We start from the raw sequence: 6,343 nt of genomic DNA on the forward strand, positions 1-6,343 counted from the left end.
GCAGGCCATAGCAGCAACTCAGCTCTCCATTGATGGAAAGGACCCAGAAGGCTGGGAGCATCAGCCTTTTATAGTCCGAGTCTGTACACGGCCCTTTATGTACGTGGCCCTCTAGCAGTCCTGTGCAGGACCTCAACTTGATAGTTTTCAATCAGGTCCTCCACTCTCTCCATGCCCTTCTCTGGCTGCTGCTCCAAGGGATGATTGAAAAGTCATTGTGCTTCTTACGGGGGGTCTTGTTCTGAACAGTAAAACCTAACACTTTCCCCCAACATTTTGAACCCCAGAGGTTCATAACAGGTGGCTGAGAATGTCTCTTGAGATAAAACCAGTTGTGGAAGTGGTTCAACAAAAGTCTAAACTAAATGGAACACTAAATCTGAGCAGATTTGTTAACTACCTGACCAAGCGATTTCCACAGATCCCTGATGTCTGTGAGGCTCTCTGGCATTGATTGGATCCAGGATATTCAAGCATGAGGCAGCCCTCTATCAGATCACATCCCCTGTGATCAAACACCCACTTCTGAACCATTGTGACATGAATGTAGTTCTCACTGTTCCTTGTGAGGCCAACAAAGCTGCTTTATGAGACAAACTTTGATATTTTAATGCTTTAGTTTTATCTAAACTAAACTAAACTAAACTAAAGTTTATCTAAACTAGATAAATCTAGTTTTATCTAGAGTTTTATCAAGACTGGAAAGAATTAATTTCCCCATTTTACTCCACAACTCAAGCTTTATGTATTTCCAATGCAGCTTTACTAATGAGGCCCCATATCCACACATAGTCATATTTCACCATGTAAATCTACATAGTCCTGAACTACAGTTTGAATTTCTCTCTGTAACAGGTAAGCAAAGCTTAGACAGTACCAAAGGAGAACTACATTTCAATGGGAGTCACAATTATCTTAATCCCACCAGCTCCATACAATTCTAATCTACTCCTCCTCAGAGACAAATCATAACCAGAGACCTGAGTAGACAGGTAGATGGAACAAGCAGGCCACAGTAGCAACTCATCTCTGTGTCAATGGAAAGGATTCAGAAGCTGGAAGCAGCTTTTATAGGCTGAGTCTGCTCATAGCCCTCGAGCTCTGCACACAGCCCTCTACCAGTCATGTGCAAGACATTAATTTGCTAGTTCTCAGTCAGGGCCTCCAACTTCTACACACCCTTCTCTGACTGCTGCTCCAAGGGGTGACTGAAAGGTCTTTTATGGGGGTCTTGTTCTGAACAGTAAAACTTAACACTTTTCCCAACATTTTGAACCTCAGAGGTTCATAACAGGTGGTTGACGATGCCTCTTGAAATAAAACCAGTTGTGGAAGTGCTTCAACAAAAGTCCAAACTAAATCAAGCATAAAACCTTAGCAGATTTGTTAACTACCTGACCAAATGCTGTCCTCAGCTCCCTGATGTCTGTGAGGCTCTCTGGCATTGACTGGATCCAGGAGATCCAAGCATGAGGCAGCCCTGCAACAGCTCACAGCCCTTGTGCACAGACACCCACTTTTGAACCATTGTGACATCAATGAAGATGCCACTAGTCTTTGTGATGCCAGCAAAGCTGCCTTAGGAGACAAACTTGGATCTTTTAAGTTCATGCTCCAGTTTCTAGAGCAGCCATTTTCAACCACTGTGCCATGGCACACTGGTGTGTCGCGAGTGGTTCCCAGGTGTGCCACGGGAACTTGGGAGAGAGTCATTTATTAATAGGGCCGTTGGGGGATGTGAGTCCTCCAGTATGCCTTGTCAATTGTCAAAAAACCGATGGTGTGCCTTGACCATTTTAGTGCCTTGCCAGTGTGCTGTGAGATGAAAAAGGTTGAAAATCACTGTTCTAGAGTTTTGCCAAAACTGGAAAGAATGAATTTCCCCATTTTATTTGACTTTGAAATGTCACTTCCTGACCTGCTCCATCCCTACTTCTCTTTATCCTGACGATGCCCTATAGCTTTGGATAAGTGTTCTTTCCCCTATAAATATATACCTCTCCACATTTTGTATGAAGTCTTTGTCAGGATTCATTTGCCTCTGGGTCTTGGAGGTTTCCTCTATCAGTGGCTAGAAAAAGACTAAAGAGAGAACAAACTGATGAGAACGTAGCAGGATTTTTTCACCTTGACTCTCACATGTTCCTTCCAACCTCCTCCTTTCACTGGTGCTCTCTTTGCTCTTTTTCCTCCAGCAGCCTTCCATCCAACTTCTTGGAGTTGGAATTAAACCTTGGCACCATCAAATCTGTTTTGAAACATGGATTTGGTGTGTTCTGTTGAAACAAGTACATATTCCCTCTGCTCACCAGCCACAGGCACAAGTTTGACTTCTGTAGGAATGACCCCAATTTCAGGCCCTCGCCCTCCCACACCCATTTCCCCCATTATCACTTCCCCACTAACTCCCAGAACTGCACTACCCTATATGGTCATTTTGCTGATGACCACAAGATGCAGTTCTCCAAGTCTTCCATTCTCCCTCTCCCTCCCAAAAGTCCATGTGACCAGAGAGAGGGTGTCTGCCACTCTCTTCCATCTCCTGTTAGAAGGCTACCACCGGCTGGCACTGCAGGAGCACCAGCCGGCCCTCCACATGGCACTGAGACTTGGCACTGATTGGTGCTGGCCCCCTACTGGTGGCCCCTCCTCTCTGAGTGCTGCAAATGTGACTTACAGCACATTTGTGTTACCCAGCGCTGGAGCTCAGTGCAGGGGCTTCACTCACTTAGGATTGGGCCCTCAGTCCCCTTGTCCCTCTGTAAGCCTCTTTTTCCACATTGGGTCTCCTAAGACCTGCACCAATTATTTCTCTGGCACATGTCCAAGGAGAGAAAGGTGACAGAGAGAGTGTAAAAATAGGGGATAGGTTCTGGCGAACATCATTGCTGCTGGGTCCACCCCATTCCCCCTCCTTCCATGCCCTGTTTTGTCCCCCCTGCAACTGACTTACCTTTTCAGGCAGGTGCAGGCAGTGATGGACCAGAAGCACTGCAACGTTGTGCAGCAGTGCTCCCAAAATGGCTGCCAATCTGCTCCATCAGGAGCCATTTTGTGACAGCGGAGGTCTCTTCCACTCCCACAAAGCACAGTATAGAGCAGCCCAATCCTGCACAGGATTGGGCTGTCAGTGACCTTGGTCAATTTCTTACATTGTCAGTTTAAAAATTATATGAACCTCCATTTTAGCTGATGGAGCTCTTGTCCTTTGACGGTGCTCCCAGTTGCATCATACTGAATACAGTAGGACAAACCAAACTCTCCCTGCCCTCTCACATGTTCCTTGTTTCATTATAGGGTTCCCTATTCCAGCCATTCATACGGGATCCATATGGCCACAGCATGGGATTGAGCATGGAGTGCTTTGTCAGTTTTAGAAAAAAGCTTGTCCCAAGAGACAGATAGAGCTGAGAGCTGGGAGTTCTATTTGCACTCAGAGGAAGAAATATGCTTAGTCCAGGGTCAGGATGCAGACAAAAGCACTTTATTTCTCTTAAGTCTAAAACAAAACATACAGAGCAAAACAAAACTCACAAAGTGTTAGGTGGACTCAAGGAGTGATGCAGTGTTGGGAGGCATATTAAGTTATTGCAAGAATAGGTGCCAACTTATTGGTAAACCAGTGCTAATTGGTAAGCAATAAGTTAAATGACAGCAAGTCTAGCTGGTGCCGCTAAGTTAATACACATGAAGAATAAACATTGTCTGGGGCTTTGAAGTAGATACGCATCTTATCACTGCATTCTCATAAACATTGAGCAGAAGCTGAGGTCTTTGTTTTGGGTCCAACTTCTCTTGCTTCTCATGGAAACAGCTCAGTGAGATGCAGACGGCTCCAGGAGGCTGGGAGACATGCAAAAGATCACTGACAGGCACAGGAGATGCTTGATGGTTGCCGGGCCATTACAAAGCGGCTGGTGTGCCTTGACAATTTTAGCACCTTCTCAGTGTGCCATACAATGAAAAAGGTTGAAAATAGTTGTTCTAGAGGTGCAGGGCAAGAACTTCCATACAATCCATGTTTACCAGTTGGTGGACCCCCAGTAAGTATCCCACTGCACATGGCTAGCCCAGATACTGACTGCTCTTCCCAGATGAAAGTTGTTCAACCCCAGTACTTCCAACTTCCTTCTGCTCTTTTCTCTGAACGTCTGACATATGGCAACATTGGTATAATAAGTTCAGGGAGGATGGAGTTAGGGCTATGAGTCATCTGCACATTTCCTCATGACTACAACTTTATTTCAGGCCTCTTTTCTTACCTTGTGGAATGTCCAGTCACACCAAACACCCACAGAATGCCACATACTGCCCCTCCGTCAACATGGAACTAAACACATGCAGAAGTCACACATACAGATGGAATATAAAAAACTCTATTTTTAGGTGTTCAGCAACCCAAAAGTCTTCTCACTGTATTTTTGATCTCCTTATTTCTCATACTGTAGATCACTGGGTTCAGCAGGGGTGGAACCACACAATACATAATAGTTATTGCTATGTCCAGGTGTGATGGATTGTCAGAGGAGGGCCTCAGGTAAGCAAAACATGCAGTAGACACATAGGTGGAGACAACAATAAGGTGGGGAAGGCAGGTTGAGAGGGCCTTTTTCCTGCCTTGCACAGAACGGATTCTCCGCACTGCAGTGAAGATGTGCACATAGGTTACAACAATGAAAATAACCAGTCATCCATACAATAGCAATTATTTGCATACAAGCATCCCTGTTCATGATCATTTCATATTCTAACGGATTGCAGATGGCAACATATCTATCATATGCTATGACTGTGAGAAGGGAAAAATTAGATGATGCAAAGAAAACGAACAAGAAGACTTGTGCCACACATCCATAATAAGAGATGTGCCTGGTGTTCATGAGGGAGTTGGCCATGGATTTGGGGATAAAGACTGACACAAACCCAGTGTCTTGTATGGCCAAGTTCATTAAAAAGAAGTACATGGGGCCATGCAGGTGATGGTCAAGAGCTATTGCAGTGATGATGAGAAGGTTCCCTGAGACAATCCCCAAGTACAACAGCAGGAAGGAGACAAAATGTAGAATCTGGAATTCCCGAACATCTGAGAATGGTAAGAGCAGGAACCCAGATACTGAAGTCTTGTTGGACATTTTTCACTCAGTGTGCTACAATCTATAGAAGGAAACAGAGTGAAACCTTCAACAACTACTACCTGATTTATTAACACATTTATGATTATGATGGTGATGATGAAGATGAAAATGATGATTTATCCACTGTTCACTTATTTTCTAACTAGAATATTTGAATGCTCCAGTTCAGTGTTGGTGCCAGATGTCTTGAGACCTCCAGGCAAAGCCCGGCACTGGAACACCCACTGCACCGCGACCTGCCCTCTGATGGTGAATAGCCAAAAGCTGGAAGTTCCTAGTCTAGTCTTTACCCATCCCTGCTCATTCATTCTAAGTGGTGTGGGGTCCTCAGTCTTGGGGCTGGGATATTATATTGTACACCAAAAATTGGAATTGTGTAACCAAAGGGAAGTTAATTTAAAACTCAGCTCAGATAAATGACCGTTAGTGCCTTCAGCGCTAACGGTTGTTACCCCCGCCTGATGCAGACAGTCTGAGGCTTGCCCCTCATTGGCCTGCTGCTGGGGGCAGGAACGTCAGACTGGAGTCGAGCGGCTGCCTGACCCAGCTTGCTATCCGGGAGCAAGCGGTGACCCCGCCCTCCCGCCCATTACGTCAGTCTGAGATTAGCTGGCTGCCGTTGGGGCCGGGTAGGAATTTTTTGCTGACATCCTGCAGACGCGTGTGGCCTCTGGGACACCAAGTGCCTCTGGGAACTAAGTGCCAGGTAAGGCACAAGAGTTTAGCATCTGGGCGAGGAGAAGGCAAGGAGACCGCTGAGTTTTGGAGAAGGAGAGGAGGAGGAGCAGGAGGAGGAGGTAAGTGTACTCATTCTAACGCTTTGTCTTTCTAACTCCCTGTCTTCTAACCTTAACCTTACCTTTAAAGCAACCTTAACTCAAAATTGAAAGTTAGCACCTAAGGGAGGTACATAGGGCTACTCGTGAGTAGGAGCAGAGTCCTACTCGTGAGTAAGAGCAGAGTCCTACTCGTGAGTAAGTGCCCAAGGGTCAGGCATTTAAATCAAAATTGAAAGTTAGCGGCACCTAAGGTAGCACTTAATCGAAGAAAGGGAGGAGGATAAAGTGAAAAGCAGGTTTTCTACTTGCTTAAATTAAACCTATACTTAACCCAGGTTAAACCTAATCCAAGTCAGAACATAACCTAAACAGGTCAGTAAATTGGGACACAGGATCTAGAGAGCAATAAAGAATTAAACAAACCCAAAT

The sequence above is a fragment of the Tiliqua scincoides genome, chromosome 5, assembly GCF_035046505.1.
Source record: "Tiliqua scincoides isolate rTilSci1 chromosome 5, rTilSci1.hap2, whole genome shotgun sequence".
NCBI lineage: Eukaryota > Metazoa > Chordata > Lepidosauria > Squamata > Scincidae > Tiliqua > Tiliqua scincoides.